Raw genomic sequence first — 19,520 nt, 5'->3', positions numbered from 1 at the left:
AGACCTGAATATTCAACAACAGAGGAATGGTTCAATGATACTTCACTCTGTCATCTATCCTTACCCTCCCCTGTGTCTGTCACTTTTAATTCTGTTTTCGAAGGCACAAGAAAATAGGTATCCTTCCACACACACGGAACACAAACCTCACCTTTATGTGACCGCCAATGTGAATCTCAAGCCAACGATTTTTTTCACTCTTTCTCAACACCTTTTTTTTTTTTTTTTTGAGACAGAGTCTTCCTCTGTCACCCAGGCTGGAGTGCAGTGGTGTGATCTCGGCTCACTGCAACCTCTGCCTCCCGGGTTCAAGTGATTCTCCTGCCTCAGCCTCCCGAGTAGCTGGGATTACAGGCGTGTGCCACCACGCCCAGCTAATTTTTTGTATTTTCAGTAGAGACAGGGTTTCACCATTCAACACATTTTCTTTTGCCTCTAATTCTACTTTCCTGATAACTAGATGGAAAAAAATGCTTGCTGGCTGGGGAAAAAAAAAAAAGCAATTAAAATTATGTACATTTGGTTTAAAATTATCTGTTTATAATTTTTATATCTAGCCAGGTATGATAACTCCTGCTTGTAAGCTCAGCACTTTGGGAGGCCAAGGCAGGAGGATCATTTGAGCTCAGGAAGTCAAGACCAGCCTGGGCAACACAGCAAGACCCTGACTTTACAAAAAAATTTTAAAAATTAGCTGGGCGAGGCCAGGCGCGGTGGCTCAAGCCTATAATCCCAGCACTTTGGGAGGCCGAGACGGGCGGATCACGAGGTCAGGAGATTGAGACCATCCTGGCTAACACGATGAAACCCCGTCTCTACTAAAAACAAAAATAAAAAAACTAGCCGGGCGAGGTGGCAGGCGCCTATAGTTCCAGCTACTCGGGAGGCTGAGGCAGGAGAATGGCTTAAACCCGGGAGGCGGAGCTTGCAGTGAGCTGAGATCCGGCCACTGTACTCCAGCCTGGGTGGCAGAGCGAGACTCCGTCTCAAAAAAAAATTAGCTGGGCGTAATGGTGCAACCTGTGGTCCCAGCTAATGTGGTCAAGAGGCTGAGGTGGGAGGATCGCTTGAGCCAAGGAGGTCAAGGCTGCAGTGAGCTATGATTGCACCACTGCACTCCAGCCTGGAAAACAGAACCAGACCGTGTCTCTAAATATATATAGGCAGGGCGTGGTGGCTCACGCCTGTAATACCAGCACTTTGGGAGGCCGAGGTGGGAGGATCACCGGAGGTCAGGAGTTCAAGACCAGCCTGCCCAACATGGTGAAACCCCATCTCTACTAAAAATACAAAAATTAGCCAGGTGTGGTGGCGGGCACCCGTAATCCTAGTTACTTGGGAGGCTGAGGCAGGAGAATCTCTTGAACCTGGGAGGCGGAGGTTGCAGTGAGCTGAGATTACACCATTGCACTCCAGCCTGGGCAATACAGCTTGACTCAATTTCAAAAAATAAAAAATTAAAATTAAATAAATAAGTACATACATACAAAAATAAATCATATATATATGCAGGAGAACCAAATGTTAATAGTCGTTATCTCCAAGATGGAAGGATTACAGGTATGTTCCAGTATCTATTGCTGCAGAGTGAGTTACTCCAAAACTTAGTAGTTAAAAACAGCAGGGTATTATAATCTCTCGCATATCTGTGAATCGCCTGGCCTCAGCAGTTCTCAGCAGGGTCTCACATGATTGCAGTCGGATCATGACCAGGGCTAGAGTAATCCAAAGCTCAATTGGGCTGGGCTCCCAAAATGGGTCACTCCCACAGCTGGCAGTTGGCTGTGGGCTAGGAGCTCAGTTGGGACTATCACCTGGGCACCCCCATGTGCCCTCTCCATGTGGCTTGGGCTTCTCGCAGTGTGGTGGCTGGGTTTCAAGAGCAAGTGTTTCAACAGACAGGAAGCAGAAATTTCCAGACTACTAAGGTCTTGATCTGGAAACTGGCACCAAGTCATCTGTACCACATTCCATTGATCAGGCAGTCACAGAGCTCATCCACGTTCAAGCAAAGGGGACACAGATCCCACCTCCCAACGGGAGGAATCTGTGGTTGTATTCAATCTTCTATAAGATGACTTTAATTTTCTTTTCTGTATTATTTGTACTTAAAACATTTATACAGGCCAGGTGCAGTGGCTCATGCCTGTGATCCCAGTGCTTTAGGAGGCCAAGACAAGAGGATCACCTGAGCCCAGGAGTTTGAGGCTGCAGTGAGCTATGACCTCAACACTGCACTCCAGCCTGGGCAACAGAGCAAGACCCTGTCTCAAAGAGAAAAACAAAAAAAGATCTTTATACAAAAAAAAAAAAAAAAGACTTTCATAATCATTAAAAAAACCAATAGATAATTTAAAACAACAGGTTACCTGTATTTGTTAGCAGGTAAAGAGGCCAAGGAAAGGAAGAACTAAGTCATGAGCCCAAGATGAAAAGATACCAACCAGGGTGCCGGGGGAGGAGTTTAGTGGATCAGCTGGGTTTGCTTTGGGAAAAGTTTTCATACTCTGGCCACGATGGGGGTTGCTCAAACTCAGACAGGGAGGCCCCTCCTTGCCCTGAACAGTGGCCAAGGGTCCACTCTCTGTAAAAACATAGGCAAGATCTCAGACTGGCTGTCCAACCTGCAGAGGCTTTCTCAATGAGCCACCACCGAGTGTGCACCTGACCTGGTGACTGTGGGTGGGGACTTTTCTATAGGCTGTTGGCTGTTCCCTCCCACCTGTCCCCCATCCCCACTCTTGATAAAATCTTAGCTTGGTTTCCCCTATAAGTGGACTCTGAGACAAGGCTTCACGCGTAAGTAATTTATCTGGAAGGTGATCCCAGAAACACTGGCGGGAAAGTGAGGAAAAGGAGCAAATGCCAGGCATAATGGTCCATTGCCTGTAATCCCAGCACTTTGGGAGTCCACGGTGGGAGGAACGCTTGAGCCCAGGAGTTCAAGACCAACCTAGGCAACATAGGAAGATTCCGTCTCTTAAAAAAATTTTTTTAATTAGCTAGTGTGATACTGTGCACCTGTAGACCCAGCTACTCAGGAAGCTGAAGCAGGAGGTTCACTTGCACCCAAGGGGTCGAGGTTGCAGTGAGCTACAATCATGCCACTATACACTGTACTCTAGCCTGGGCAACATAATAAGACCCCATCTCTTAAATTTTTTTAATTAATTAATTAATTAAACATTAATATGTATCAAACAGGTGTAGGAGATCAAACTATCTCCCTGAAAACACTCTTTGCAAAATGTCCCTTGGACATTTTGAGCCCAAGTGTTGGAGGCTGCAGTGAGCCATGATCATACTACTGCACTCCAGTGAGATATTGTCTCAAAAAAAAAAAAAAAAAACAGAAAGAAAGAGCTTATAAAAGACATGTAATTAAACAAATTACTGGCCGGGCATGGTGGCTCACATTTGTAATCCCAGCACTTTGGGAGACTGAGACAGGTGGATCACCTGAGGTCAGGAGTTCGAGACCAGCCTGGCCAACATGGCAAAACCTGTCTCTGCTAAAAATACAAAAATTAGCCGGGCGTGGTGGCGCACCCCTGTAGCCCCAGTTACTTGGGAGGCTGAGGCAGGAGAACTGCTCGAACCCGGGAGGTGGAGGTTGCAGTGAGCTGAGATTGCACTACTGTACTCCAGCTCCATCAAAAAAATAAATAAATTACCACTGTAGATAACTGGCACTCAAGACACTGAGGAACTCCGGAAGCCGGTGAAGAACGTGCCTCAGAGCTACCTGCCTGCGGAGGAAGGAAACGAGATTCTTATCCACAACTCATATCAGTATGTGTTATTTCAGCTCTCTAGGGCTGTCTCAATTCTCTGATGCTGCCAGCTTGTCCTGCACCCAGGAGTCTGACTGCACATCCTGGCTCCTGAAAGCCACACGAGCAGGTCCTGGAACGCATGTACAGCTGCCTGCCAAGGGCTGGGGGCTGGGGGCTGAGTAACAGTGCTGAGAGCTGAGATTGACCAAAAATTAACCACAATTTACCATCCAGGTCTTCCTCAGGAAGTTGTGAGCTTTTGAATAGACTCCAGAAATCCAAAATAGTTACATTAGACAGTTTCTGCCAATTGTGGTCTAGGTGGGGAGATGAAATCCTGGTGCCTCCTATTCTGCCATCCTTATCTCTGAGAAGCGAGAGAGAGCCCTCAGGTGAGTAGTTGCAGGTGCTGCCAGCAGGAACCAAGCCAGCTCACATGAGAGTGTTAAATGCTGACAGGACACGGATGGAACAACTGCAGTGTCTGCTACAGATACTCAAATATTTTTTTATAGCACTTATCATTACATGAAATTATATTATCTATTTTAGTTGTCTATTTTTTTGAGGCAGGGGTCTCACTATGTTGGCCAGGCTGGTCTTGAACTCCTGTCCTTAAGCAGATCTCCTACCTTCGCCTCCCAAAGCGCGAGGATTACAGGTGTGAGCCACCTTGCCCAGCCTTAGTTGTCTGTTATCTGACTCCCCAAAATAAGATCTGTGAGAGAAGAGATTCTTGTCTGTCTTGCTCATAAATCTATCCCCAGGGGACAGATAGTACCTGGTTCATAGTAGACAGTCAATACAAATTAATTGGATGAGAGAGAGAATTCTGGGAAGATGGCAGAGTAGGAGGCACCAGGATTCCATCTCCTCACCTAGACTGCAATTACAGTGACAGAATCTGTCCAAAGTAACTATTTTGGATTTCTGGAGTCTATTCAAGGCTCACAACTTCCTGAAGAAGACTCGAACGGTAAATTGTGGCTGCTCCCAGCACAGTAACTGTTACCCATCCCCCAGCCCCCAGCCCTTGGCAGGCAGTTGTGCATGCGTTCCAGGAGCAGCTTATATGGCTTGCAGGAGCCAGGATGTGCAATCAGATGCCATCCTCCAAATATCAGAGACGGGTGCCCTGATTGTTGATTGCTGCCTCTGATATCAGAAGTGCAGATACGGAGGCGCCAGCCATTGCTGGACCAGCCCCTCCCCATCATTGCAAGCCCTTCCTCCTCTGGCTGAAGCAACGTCCAGGGAACTTAAAGGGCCAGAGCCTTTTTCTCCCTTCATTTTTCTCTTTTTCCCCATTTGGTAGCCAAATATTTAAAGACTAGGACATTCAAAAGCAACTGAATTTACAGAGAAACTTAGAAAGTCACCACACAAGCCCAGGGAAAGGCACAGAAAAGACCTGAGAAGACCTCAAGTTTATACCTAGGCTGATTCCTGGCACAGAGACAGTTTACCACAACCAAGAAATACAATAATACCAGAAAATAACAGAAAACTCTCAGGAAGGGGGAGACTCTGATTTCCAGAGTTACCACATTCTTAGATTCAAGTGCCTAGTTTTCAACAACAACAAAATCGTAAGGCATACAGTTAAAAGAAAACTGTGTCCCATTCAAAGGAAAACAATAAACTGATAGGAACCACCCAGGAAAAATACCAGATAGTAGACCTACTCAACAAAGACTTTAAAATGACTGTACTAAAGATACCCAAAGAACTAAAGGAAGACATACAGAAAGTCAATAAAACAATGTGTGAACAAAATAGAAATTGCAATAAAGGGTATCAAACCTAAAAGGAAGCCAAAAGACATTTCTGGAGCTAAAAAGTACAACTGAAATGAAAAACTCACTAAAGAGATTCAAAGGTAGATTTGAGTAGGCAGAAGAACAAATCAGCAAACTTGAAGATAAGACCATGGAAATTATTACATCTGAAGAACAAAAAGAGAAAAAGATTAGAAAAAAGTGAACAGAACCTAACGTGTGTCCGGAATTTATTCTTTCCGGTGGGTTCTTGGTCTCACTGACTTCAAGAATGAAACTGCGGACCTTCGTTGTGAGTGTTACAGCTCTTAAAGGTGGTGTGTCCGGAGTTTGTTCCTTCACATGTTCACATGTGTCCAGAGTTTCTTCCTTCTGATGAGTTTGTAGTCTCGCTGACTTCAGGAGTGAAGCCGCAGACCCTTGCAGTGAGTATTACAGCTCATAAAGGCAGTGTGGACCCAAAGAGTGAGCAGAAGCAAGATTTATTGTGAAGAGCAAAAGAACTAAGCTTCCACAGGGTGGAAGGGGACCTGAGCAGGTTGCTGCTGCTGGCTGGGGTGACCAGCTTTTATTCCCTTATCGGGCCCTGCCCACATCCTCCTGATTGATCCATTTTACAGAGCACTGATTGGTCCATTTTGCAGAGTGCTGATTGGTCCCTTTTACAGAGTGCTGATTGGTGCGTTTACAATTTTTTAGCTAGACACAGAGTGCTCATTGGTACATTTTTACAGAGTGCTGATTGGTGCATTTACAATCCTTTAGCTAGACACAGAGCGCCGATTGGTGCATTTACAATCTTCTAGCTAGACAGAAAAGTTCTCCAAGTCCCCACCTGACCCAGAAGTCCAACTGGCTTCACCTCTTAAAAGGACCTGTGGGACACCATTGGAGAGACCAGCATATGCACTATGAGTGTCTCAGAGGAGGAGAGAAAGGGGCAAAGAAGATTTTGAAATAATAATGGCCAAAAAACCCAAATTTGGTAAAGTCATGAAGGTTAACATCCAAGAAACTCAACGTACCCACAAGTAAGATGAATTCAAAGAGACCCTCACTGAGATACATTATAATCAAACTGTTGAAAGACAGAGAATCTTGAAAGAAGCAAGAGAGAGGCAACTTGTCACCTACTAGAGAGATTCTATAAGATTATCAGAAACTTTGAAGACTAGAAGACAGTAGGCTGATATATTCAAAGTGCTAAAAAAAAAACTGTCAACCAAGAATCCTGTATCTGGCAAGATTGCCCTTCAAAAGTGAAGGAGAAATTAAGACATTACACATAAGCAAAAGCTAAGATAATCCATTACCACTAGACCTACTCTGCAAGAAATGGTAAAGGGAGTCCGGCAGATTTAAATGAAAGGACGCTAGACAGCGTCAGTCATTTGAAGTAAAAAGATTGCAATAAAGGTAAATATAAGGGCAATTATAAAAGCTACTACTATTGCAATAATGGTGTATAACTCCGCTTTTTTTAATACATGATTTAAGAGAAAAACACTTTTTAAAATTATTAGTTTATGTTTTTGGACACACATATATAAAGGAACACCTGTAATTTCAGCTACTGAGGAGGGTGAATTGGGAGGATCACTTGAGCCTAGGAGTTCAAGGCAGGAGTGAAGTATGATCACACCACTGCACTCCAGCCTGGGTGACAGAACAAAAACATGTCTCTAAAAAAAAAAAAAAGAAAAGAAAGTAAATGAAAACAATTTCACTTACAAGAATATCAAAAAGGATAAAATACTTAGGAGTTAACCTCCACCAGAGTGTTAAAGTCTTATATAATTAAAACTACAAAAACATTTCTGAAAGACATTAAAGAAGGCATGAGTGAACATTATGCTAAGTGAAGCCATTTACCAACAGACAAATAGCCATATGATTCCATTTAATGAGGTACCTAGCGTAGTTATAGTCATGGAGACCAAAAGTAGAATGGTGTTTGCCAGGGGCTAGAAGGAGGAGAGAATGCAAAATTATGGTTTAATGGGTATCAAGTTTTAGTTTTGCAAAATAAAAACAGTTCTGGAGATAGATGATAGTGATTGTTACACAATAATATTAATGTACTTAATTCCACTAAATATACTTAAACTTAATTCCACTAACTATACACTTGCAAATACTTAAGACAAGACAGGGCATGGTGGCTTATGCCTGTAATCTCAGCATTTTGGGAGGCTGAAGCAGGAGGACCACTTGAGCCCTGGAGTTTGAGGTCATCATGAGCAACATAGTGAGACTCCATCTCTACAAAAACTTTAAAAATTAGCTAAGCATGGTGGTGCACACCTGTAGTCCCAGTTACTTGGGAGGCTAAGGCAGGAGAATTGCTTGAGCCTGGGAGGTTAAAGCTGCAGTGAGCCATGCTTGCACCACTGCACTCCAGCCTGAGTGACCGAACAAGACCTTGTCTCAATATAAAAGTGGTTGAGACCGGACACGGTGGCTCATGCCTGTAATCCCAGCCCTTTGGGAGGCCGAGGCAGGTGGATCATGAGGTCAAGAGATCAAGACCATCCTGGCCAACATGGTGACACTCCATCTCTACTAAAAATACAAAAATCAGCTGGGCGTGGTGGTGTGTGCCTGTAGTCCCAGCTACTCAGGAGGCTGAGGCAGGAGAATCACTTGAACCCAGGAAGTGGAGGTTGCAGTGAGCCAAGATCATGCCATTGCACTCCAGCCTGGAGACAGAGAGAAACTCGTCTAAAAAAAAAAAAAAAAAAAAAAAAAGGTTGAAATGGGTCAGACGCACTGGCTCACACCTGTAATCCCAGCACTTCGGGAGGCTGAGGCAGGCCGATCATTTGAGGTCAGGAGTTCATGACCAGCCTGGCCAACATGGTGAAACCTCATCTCTACTAAAAATACAAAAATTAGCTGGGCATGGTGGTGTGCACCTGTAATCCCAGTTACTTGGGAGGCTGAGGCAGGAGAATCACTTGAACCTGGGTGGCTGAAGTTGCAGTGAGCCATGCCACTGCACTCCAGCCTGGATGACACAGCAAGACTCTGTCTCAAAAACAGAAGAAAAAAAATGGTTGAAATGGTAAATTGTATGTTATATATATATTGCTACAATAAAATTTGGAAAAAAATAGTAATTGAATGAAGGAATGAGGTGACATGGAATGAAAAAGATAAACTGGACCCATTCAGGTTTCCTCCTTTAAGAATCTGGACTAAAAACCAAGACTGAAAGGAAGACACCCAGTTAGCAGTGGGAACTGAGGCTGAAATCTTGGGATGCGGATTTACAGCTGGAGAGGATTTGTATAAACTAAAATTATAAGCAGGAGAAGCTAGTTATTAGTGAGAAAAGATCAGACTCAACTTGCAGAGATGAAGACACTCTGCGTGAGAGACAGTATAATCCCCAGAAGAGAGACGCACAAAGGTGACCTGCAGCTGCCTCTGATTCACATGAGTTTTCAATCTGGATTATGGATTTCTGTATCAGTAAGGATAGGCTAGGTTATACTGCAGTAACAAGCAATACCAAAGTCTCAGTACCTAATACAAAAGTTCACTTCTCCTTTGTCCAAAATTCACTGCAGGTCTGAGAAATTTCTAGGCAGCTATCCTCCATGTGTTATCTCAGAATTCCAGTCTTTTTTTTTTTTTTTTTTTTTTTAATTTTAGAGACGGAGTCTCACTTTGTTGCCCAGGCTGCTCTCAAAATGAGGCTCTAGTGATCCTCCTGCCTTGGCCTCCCAAAGTCTAGGATTACAAGTGTGAGCCTCTGTGCTGGCATCCCATCTTCTGGAAGAACAATGACACAGAAAGCCATGCAATGAGGCTCTTAAATGTTTCTTTTTTTTTTTTTTTTTTTTTTTGAGAGAGAGTTTTCACTCTTGTTGCCCAGGCTGTAGTTCAACGGCACAATCTCACTTCACTGCAACCTCTGCCTCCCAGGTTCAAGAGATTCTCCTGCCTCAGCTTTCCAAGTAGCTGGGATTACAGGCTCACCCCACCACACCCAGCTAGTTTTTTTGTATTTTTAGTAGAGATGGAGTTTCAACATATTGGCCAGGCTGGTCTTGAACTCCTGACCTCAAGTGATCCTCCCACCTCAGCCTCCCAAAGTGCTGGGATTACAAGCGTGAGCGACCGCACTCAGCCTCTTAAATGTCTCTACCTGACTGTGACACATACCATTCTGCTCACATTTAATCAGCCAAACAAATCACCAGTCCACATCTAACTTTAGGGGGCAGAAAGTACAATCATGCAGTGGTGAAGCCTATCATCAAATCCTAACAGCAAAATATCCCTAACTTGAAATGATTTTAAGTGAACCAGTGTTCCTAACATCAAATCAACCTAAATAGAACATAATGCAACTTGTAGGGTATTCAAGGGTAAAAGCAACACCATTTACCTAGTGCTTTAGAACTCACTGTAATAGATATGATCTCTTCTGATACCCACACTTAAGCCATGAGTTAGTTGGTATTATTAATGATAATTGGCCAGCTGGGCGTGGTGGCTGTCACCTGTAATCCTAGCACTTTGGGAGGCCGAGGCAGGTGGATCACCTAAGGCCAGGAGTTTAAGACCAGACTGACCAATATGGTGAAACCCTGTCTCTGCTAAACAATACAAAACATGGCCAGGCATGGTGGCGTGCACCTATAGTCCTAGCTACTCGGGTGGCTGAGACAGGAGAATTGCTTGAACCCAGGAGGTAGAGGTTGCAGTGAGCTGAGATCATACCACTGCACTCCAGTCTGGGCAACAGAGCAAGATTTCGTCCAAAAAAAAAAAAAGATAATTGACCAGGTGCAGTGACTCACGCCTGTAATCCCAGCATTTTGGGAGTCTGAAGTGGGTGGATCACTTGAGGCCAGGAGTTTGAGACCAGCCTGGTCAACATGGTGAAATGCCATCTCTACAAAAAATACAAAAATTAGCTGGGCTTCATGGTGCATGCCTATAATCCCAGCTACTCGGGAGGCTGAGGCATGAGAATTGCTTCTACCCGGGAGGCAGAGGTTTCGGTGAACTGAGATTATGCCACTGCACTCCAGCCTGGGCAACAGAGCAACACTCCATCTCAAAAAAAAAAAAAAAAAGAGAGAGAGAGAGATGTCATCTTCATGAATAACTGGATAACAAGACCACAGATGTCAGTACAGATGTCGGTACTCCATTTAATTACTCAAATTCATTATAATCTCACCCAGTAGAATTTTTCTAGAATTTGACGTGCTGATTCAAAAATTGACTGGACTAGAAAACACACAGCAACAGCCTATAAAGCAAAGGGACATACCTTATGATGTCATGTTATTCCATAACCAGTGCCCTATCAAAGCAATATTCTAAAGCCACAGTAGGTAAAAGTACAGCATTGGCTCTGGAATAAGTATATAAGACCCTCAGAAAGAATACAAAATACATACATAGAAATCTGGTGTTCCCGAGGTCAGGAGATCGAGACCATCCTGGCTAATGCGGTGAAACCCCATCTCTACTAAAAAATACAAAAAAACTAGCTGGGCGAGGTGGCGGGCGCCTGTAGTCCCAGCTACTCGGGAAGCTGAGGCAGGAGAATGGCATGAACCCGGGAGGCGGAGCTTGCAGTGAGCTGAGATCTGGCCACTGCACTCCAGCCTGGGCGACAGAGCGAGACTCTGCCTCAAAAGAAAAAAAAAAAAAAAAAAAAAAAACAAGAAATCTGGTGTTCCCATCAGAAACAATACATTTCTCCTACTGAAAAAGCAAACAAGCCTTTCTTTGATTCCACTCCCCTCATCAACCACCACCCATTTTTTACTTCCCTTTTGCAAAACTTCTCCAAAATAGTTGTCTGTGTTGGCTGCACCCTATTCTACTACTCATATCCTCCCTTAACCCCATTTCAACCAAGCCTGGGCCCCAGCCCGGCACCTACTCCACCTAAGCTATTTTTATCAAGGTCACCAAAGCTGCCTGTGTGCCTCCAGTGATCAGTTCTGTCTTCATGTTGAGTGACTCAGCAGCAGCTTCTGACACTCAGCCCTCGCTTCCTGTAACCGATTTCTACATCTGTCCTCTGACCCCACACGCTCCTGGTTCCCGCCTACTGCCCTGGACCCTCCTTCCCAGTTTCTCTTGCTGATTCTCCTCTTCTCCCAACCTCTTCAGAAGGATCTCAGAGCTCAGTCCTTTGACTGCCTTTTTTTCCCAACTCCTGGGTTCAAACGATCCTACCACCTCAGCCTCCTAAACAGCTGGTACCACAGGCACACACTACCATGTCCAGCTAATAAAGTTTTCAATCTTTTTGTAGAGATGGGGTCTCACCAAGCTGCCCAGCCTGATCTCAAACTCCTAGCCTCAAGCTGTCCTCCCACCTCAGCTTCTCAAAGTGCTGGGATTACAGGCATGAGCCACCGCGCCCAGCCAAAGTCAATTTTCAGTACAGCAGCCAGAGGCAAGACATATCATGCCACTCCTCTGCTCAAAGCCTTGCGAAGGCTTCCATGTTACTGATAGTAAAAGCCAGTCCTTTCTACAACCTACAAGGACCTGCATGACCTGTCATCCCAGCCCCAACCCTTAACTCTCTGAGCTTATCTCATTTTCTGAGACGGCAGTCACCCTGGCCTCCTTGTCGTTCCTGAAACCTGCCAGGCATGCCGCCACCTGAAGGCCATGGCACTGGCTGTTCCCTCTGATGGGATCACTCTTCCCTCAGGGACCTGCAGGCTCACTGCCCCAGCTCCTTCAAACAAGTGGGTTTTGCATCACATGATTCTGTATACTCAACTTCGCAAACCTTCTTTGCCACGTTCCTCAACATTTTCCAGCTTTGCTCTCAAGGGAATGAAGGTATCAGGTCTTCATCTTCCCCTTTCCTGCACAGCACCCAGGGTCACAGTTTCTTTCTTCCCAACAAAATCTCCCGGTCCCACCTCTCCAAATTGCTTTCCTTGTCTACACAGACAACTTGTCTCTGTCTGAGCTCCTCCAATTTGCTTCGCTCATCACACTCAAAGAAACTTACTACAGGATCCGCCCTCCTGAGAAAGTTGTGGGAACAACAAGAACAAAATATTGTTTTTCCATGCCACTGGACTGTCAAGAAAAGTTCCTGTGATCCTGTCAGGCCTCTGAGCCCAAGCTAAGCTATCATATCCCCTGTGACCTGCCCATATACATCCAGATGACCTGAAGCAACTGAAGATCCACAAAAGAAGTGAAAATAGCCTTAACTGATGACGTTCCACCATTGTGATTTGTTTCTGCCCCACCCTAACTGATCAATGTACTTTGTAATCTCCTCCACTCTTAAGAAGGTTCTTTGTAATTCTTCCCACCCTTGAGAATGTATTTTGTGAGATCCACCCCCTGCCCACAAAACATTGTTCCTAACTCCACCGCCTGTCCCAAAACCTGTAAGAACTAATGATAATCCACCACCCTTTGCTGACTCTCTTTTCGGACTCAGCCCGTTTGCACCCAGGTGAAATAAACAGCCTTGTTGCTCACACAAAGCCTGTTTGGTAGTCTCTTCACATGGACACGTGAGATAATCCCAGCTACCCAGGAGGCTGAGCGGGGAGAATCACTTGAGCCCAGGAGACTGAGGCTGCAGTGAGCTATGATTGCACCACTGCACGCCAGCATGGGCAACCCCCAGGGAGATACTGTCTTAAAAAAAAAAAAAGGAAGAAAAGTTCCACCTGAATGTCATCCTCAGCCGTCTGGTTAAGCCTTTGGGTCTGGAGTCAGACTAAGGGCACTAAAATCCTAGGTCTATGCCGGGCACAGTGGCTCACACCTGTAATCCCAGCACTTTGGGAGGCCAAGGCAGGTGGATCACCTGAAGTCAGAAGTTTGAAACCAGCCTGGACAATATAGCGAAACCCTGTCTCTACTAAAAATACAAAAATTAGCTGGGCATCGTGGACATGCCTGTAATCCCAGCTACTCAGGAGGCTGAGGCAAGAGAATCACTTGAACCCAGGAGGCGGAGATTGCAATGAGCCAAGATCATGCCACTGTCCTCCAGCCTGGGCAACAGAGCAAGGTCTCGTCTCAAAAAATAAATAAATAAATAAAAAATAAAAATACCCTAAGTCTGTAAGTATGCCCTCGAACAACTTACTCTCTGAACCTCATTGTCCTCATCTGGAAAATGGGGCAATAATTGTACTAACATCTTGGGGTGATTGTGATAGTTAAATGAGATAATAGTAGATGTCAAAGTGCATGTAGTCAACATTCTCTGGAATCATTCTACCAGCCGCACTGGGTTGATGGATGGCCTGGCTAGCGCACCCTCGATGACACACACAGGTTGGTGGCTGAAAGCTGCCTGTGGCTCAGTGGGAAGCATTCTGGATGCTTCCCCTGCCACCTCAGTTGCACACGCAGTGGGCCAAATGTCTGGCAGGCCAAGGAAATTGTTCTGCCACAGGCTTTTTGAGTACCAGGTGTTTCCACCGAGGTCACACAAAGAGCACAGTTGGCCAGAGGTGACTTGCAGGGCAGGGACAGCCATTTCACCTTCTCTAAAATAGTTGCTCTTGCCTCCAAACTTTGAAAGCAGAAGTTGCTCTGGGCCTGACCCGAGCAGGGCAGGAAACAAAACCGCTAATTCCTGGATTAGGCTACTTGGTACTCAGTAAATCTCATGTTCTACTTGTTCTGTTGTTTTTCCCCAAAAGGCCCTAACTGATGTGTGACTTAACAGAGTTTTTGTAAGGATTAAATTAAATAATGCATGTGAAAAGCTTAGCACAGTGCCAGGCATGTAAGATGTGCCCCCCTCCCCACAAAGATGATTATTCGTATTGGTGGAGAATAAGGTTCAACTGCTGTAATAAGACCCAAAATCACAGAGGCTTAGCCTAGACTGTCCTGTGACAGCCCCAGCATCAGCATTTGGAGGTTACAGAGACTCTATGGTGTTGGAGATCCAGGCTCCCTCCAGCAGGTTGCTCTGTCATCCTGACGGTTTTGTCCTCATCTGCCTGGTCAAAGACAGCCCACCGCCAAGTCTACACTCGGGCTAACAGGAAGGATAAAAAGAAGTGGTGCCTGGCAGGGAGTGGTGGCTCACACCTGTAATCCCAGCACTTTGGGAGGCCAAGGCAGGCGGATTACCTGAGGTCAGGAGTTCAAGACCAGCCTGACCAACATGGTGAAACCCTGTCTCTACTAAAAATACAAAAATTTGCTGGGTGTGGTGGCACATGCCTGCAATCCCAGCTAGTTGGGAGGCTGAGGCAGGAGAATCACTTGAACCCAGGAGGCAGAGGTTGCAGTGAGCCGAGATCAAGCCACTGTACTCAAAAAAAGAAAGAAAGAATTGAGGCCAGGCACGGTGGCTTACATCTGTAATCCCAGCACTTTAGAAGGCCGAGGCAGGCAGATCACTTGAGCCCAGGAGTTCAAGACCAGCCCAGCAACATGGCAAAACCTTGTCTGTATAAAAATTACAAAAAAAAAATTAGCTGGGCATGATGGTGTGAGCCTGTGGTCCCTGCTACTTGGGAGGCTGAGGTGGGAGGATCACCTGAGCCTGGGAAGTCAAGGCTGCAGTGAACCATGATTGCACCACTTCACTCCAGCCTGGATGACAGAGCAAGAATCTGTATCAGAAAAAAAAAAAAAAAAAAAAGCAGGGCACAGTGGCTCACATCTGTAATCCCAGCATTTTGGGAGGCCAAGGTGGGTGGATCACATGAGGTCAGGAGTTCGAGACCAGCCTGGCCAACATGGTGAAACCCCGCCTCTACTAAAAATACAAAAATTAGCCAGCCATTGTGGAGGGCACTTGTAGTCCCAGCTACTCAGGAGGCTGAGACAGGAGAATCACTTGAACCAGGGAGGCAGAGGTTGCAGTGAGCCAAGAGCATGCCACTGCACTCCAGCCTGGGTGACAGAGTGAGACTCTGTCTCATAACAAAGAAAAAAAATGGTGGGAAGGCCCCTTTCCTTTAAAGGTGAGACCAAATGTTACACACATCATTTCCTCTCACATCTCACAGGAATTAGTCACATGGCCACACACAACTGCAATGGCAACTGGGAAATGTAGTGTTATCCTAAGTATCTATGTGCTAATTAATCGGGTTGCATTACTAAAGGAAGAAGAGAAAAGCACATGGGGGCAACCAGCTCTCTCTGCCACAATATCATTATCATTACTCTAAACATGCTCTGGATGAAACATCTTGTACAATTTGACAAAGTAACCATGGCCCTTAGGCATCCTTGACCTGATAGAAGTATCATTACCGTCACACTCAGCTCAGGGTCTCTCTATTCAGAGCTTTACAGGCCTCGGGATTTGGGGAGAGGCTGCAGATTCAACAAGAGCTTTCCTCCAGAAAAGTTTTATGTGCCTTAAATAAGGTGGCGAAATTGAGGGAGACAGGAGCTTCCTGGTTCCACAAGAAGGAACACAGAGGTTGGAGAAAGGGCGAAGGCAAAGCCCTGAGGGGAGGCAGGCATCCCTCACTCCAAGTGGCCCTCAGCAGAGGGGAGAGCCATGGTAAAGCTAAGTAGCACCCCCAGGAACACCTCAGCTGTACTTCAGCTGCTGGGGACCACAAGCAAAAGATGTACCCAGCTTGGAGTCTAGGGAGAGTCGGGGCATTTCCAACCACAAATGGGCACCAGGCATGTGGAACCCCTGCCATCCCTCCAATTATTTCCTCTCAATCTCTCACAGTGGGGGAGCCACAACCAGAGGAAAGAGGAGAAGGAGGAGAAGTAAAAGGGTGGATCGCACCCCCGGCCCCTCAAAGTCCCTAGAGCTAGCATTAAACTGTATATGGTGTGATGACTTGGAGATTATGCCCATCTTTCCACTAGACTCTTCATTCAACAGGTAATAGCTATGTGCCAGGTGCTGCTCCAGGCTTGGGGAAATGGATGTGAACAAGACAGGAAACCTCCCTACCTTTAAGGAGCTGCCTCAAGAGCAGTAACTACGTTCTGCTCATGGCTTTATCCCAGGACCCGACACCTTCTCTGGCTGGGGCTCGCTGAATGTTGCTTAGATGAACCACATCACAATTGATTTTGTGTTGGACACTTGTGGTTATCTCCAGTTTCCCCCTTCCCAGCGACTCTCAATTTCCACTTGGAGGACTACGTGTTGGGGGAAGAACTGGCTTTGCCCCCAGGTCTGAGGGTGGAGCATGTGAACTACACTAAGGCAATGCGAGTATTCTATCGCCCTGACATAAGTGGTTGGTTCAAGTGTGGGCATGCAACTAATCAAAGTGGATCTCAGGGCAAATATTCTTTTTCTCTTCCCAGTGTGATGTAAAACCTGGAACCACTGCAGTTATTTTTACTACTGTGGTGCTGGGATTACAGATGTGAGCCACTGCACCCGGCCAAAAATTTTTTAAAATTTAAGAAAAGAAATCATGGGAGATAAGAAATGATTACTGTTGTTTTGAACTTCTAAGCTTAGGGTCATTTGTCACGCAGTTTCAGATAAGTATTGGGTTGGTGCAAATGTAATTAAAGTAATGGCCAAAACTACAGATGTTTGCATCAAACTAATAGTACAATTTACTACTGGGCATGTCTGGAATACCATCCTTCTGCTTCTTTTTGTTTTCCTTAGAAACTCCTACTTGCTCTCCAAGGGCCAACTCAAGTTGTCACCTCTCCTGAGAAGCATGCCCTAATTTTCCTGCTTAGCCCCAAGCTCTGTTACACATAGCTCTACTAGCAGTCCTCACACTGTGATCTTATTGTTTATGAGGTAATTTCTCTCACTACAGCTTTTTGAAGGCAACAATTTTGAATGATCCAAATGCATACTCCCAAGATTGAGCATGGTATGTGCTACATTAAAAGGAGTTTAATGAAGGTTGGTTGAATAAATAATGGAAACTTCAGCTGTGGACAAGACAAAGAATGCTGCCAGGCGTGGTGGCTCATGCCTGTAATTCCAACATTTTGGGATGCCGAGGTGGGCGGATCACAAGGTCAAGAGATCGAGACCATCCTGGCCAATATGGTGAAACCCTGTCTCTACTAAAAAATACAAAAATTAGCCAGGCGTGGTGGCGGGCACCTGTAATCCCAGCTACTCAGGAGGCTGAGGCAGGAGAATTGTTTGAACCCGGGAGGCGGAGGTTGCAGTGAGCCAAGATTGTGCCATTGCACTCCAGCCTGGCGATAGAGCAAGACTCCATCTCAAAAAAAAAAAAAGACAAAAGACAAAGAATGCCTTCCACTGGTTTTGGGAGTAAAGCAGAGGTAATAAAGAAAAAAAGAAAGAATGGAGAGAAGGGCTGAAGATATTATTGATCTAGCTCCTAGCTCTTTAGCCCACATTGAAAATCCCTTTCCCTGGTCATAAAAATGCCAAGTAAGCCTACATAAGCTATAGTGGGTGGTTCCATAGTATCTTTTGCCCTCAAAAACTTAGTCTAAGGATAGGAAAAGATGAGAACCATTGCAAAATAGAACTGGAGCCAATGGCCGGGCACGATGACTCACGCCTGTAATCCCAGCACATTGGGAGGCCGAGGCACACAGATCACTTGAGGTCAGGAGTTTGAGATAAGCCTGGCCAACATGGTGAAACCTCATCTCTACTAAAAATACAAAAATTAACCGGGTGTGGTAGCGCACACTTGTAGTCCTAGCTACTTGGGAGGCTGAGGTGGGAGGCGTCATGGGTATCCCTGTGAAGAGACCACCAAACAGGCTTTGTGCAAGCGATAAAGCTGTTTATTTCACCTAGGTGCAGGCAGACGGAGTCTGAAAAGAGAGTCAGCAAAGGGTGGTGGGATTATCATTAGTTCTTATAGGTTTGGGATAGGCGACAAAGTACATTCTTAAGGGTAAGGAAGAATATTACAAAGTACCTTCTTAAGGGAGGGGGAGAATATTACAAAATACCTTCTTAAGGGTGGAGGAGAATATATGTATCAGTTAGGGTGGGGCAGGAACAAATCACAATGATGTAATGTCATCAGTTAAGGCTATTTTCACTTCTTTTGTGGATCTTCAATTGCTTCAGGCCATCTGGATGTATAAGTGCAAGTCACAGGAGATATGATGGCTTAGCTTGGGCTCAGAGGCCTGACGTTCCTGTCTTCTTATATTAATAAGAAGAAAACAAAATAGTGGTGAAGTGTTAGGGCAGCGAAAATTTTGGGGAGTGGTATGGAGAGATAATGAGCAATGTTTCTCAGAGCTGCTTCTAATGGGATTAGGGACGGTGTGGGAACCTAGAGTGGGAAAGATTAAACTAAAGGAAGATTTTGTGGTAAGGGGTGATATTATGGGGTTGTTAGAAGGAGCATTTGTTGTATAGAATGATTGGTGATGGCCTGGATACAGTTTTGGATGAACTGAGAAACCAAACAGAAGACACAAGGTCCGAATAAGAGAAGGAGAAAAATAGGTATTAAAAGACTAAGAATTGGGAGGACCCAGGACATCCAATTAGAGAGTGCCCAAAGAGGTCTGACATAATTACTTGCTTGGTTGGAGAGTTTTTGGGCTCTATCCTTGAGTTTTTTTATGTTGTCATACACCAGGCCAGATTGATTTAGGTAAAAACAACACTCTTCATTTAAAAATATACAGAGTCCTCCATTTTCAGCAGAGAGTAAGTAAAGGCCTCAGCAGTTTTGGAGGACAACTGCAGCTAAAGAGTCAACTTGGGCCTAAAGGACTGATAAAGTTTGTGATATGTCTGTGATGCTAGCAGAGAAGTCATTAGAGAGGCTACGGAAAGTCATGACAGATATTGAAATGCCTGCTATTCCAGTACCGAGAGCAATAATGGAGGCAGAAAGTCCTAAACTGATCAGCAAGGGAATTAGTGGAATAACTCTTTTTTGTCATGTCAGTGTCATGAGGGGAACAGGAAGCTCTTCGGTCCCACTTGCAAATTGAATTTGGGGAGTAAGGAAAACTAGTGTGCCTGTGCCTGTCCAATTAGCAGGTAGACACATGTAGGCAGAGGATCCGCAGA

General features: G+C 45.3%; 2 protein-coding genes across 10 annotated transcripts in view; both read right to left on the bottom strand.

The window, feature by feature from the left end:
• ITGAM (integrin subunit alpha M) overlaps positions 1-11,289 on the bottom strand; it is a 94,089-nt gene extending 82,800 nt beyond the window's left edge. For 2 of the 7 annotated variants that reach the window (XM_077985905.1, XM_077985907.1), the window contains exon 1: positions 10,975-11,289. The gene's annotated coding sequence lies outside the window, so the exon portion shown is untranslated. Of the gene's footprint in view, positions 1-151; positions 177-10,844 lie in introns of those variants that run through there. The other 5 variants (XM_028840633.2, XM_077985904.1, XM_077985906.1 and 2 more) reach the window with 4 other exon arrangements.
• Positions 1-19,520, bottom strand: part of TRIM72 (tripartite motif containing 72) — a 70,652-nt gene that overhangs the window by 11,046 nt on the left and 40,086 nt on the right. The window contains exon 8 of one of the 3 annotated variants that reach the window (XM_077985961.1): positions 3,416-3,484. The exons of the other annotated variants lie outside the window; for them this stretch is intronic. The gene's annotated coding sequence lies outside the window, so the exon portion shown is untranslated. The remainder of the gene's footprint in view (positions 1-3,415; positions 3,485-19,520) is intronic. 3 annotated transcript variants of the gene reach the window in all.

Source organism: Macaca mulatta, chromosome 20 (genome assembly GCF_049350105.2).
Source record: "Macaca mulatta isolate MMU2019108-1 chromosome 20, T2T-MMU8v2.0, whole genome shotgun sequence".
Taxonomy (NCBI): domain Eukaryota; kingdom Metazoa; phylum Chordata; class Mammalia; order Primates; family Cercopithecidae; genus Macaca; species Macaca mulatta.
The sequence above is the reverse complement of the archived record's forward strand: the minus strand, read 5'-3'. Positions and strand labels throughout refer to the sequence as shown.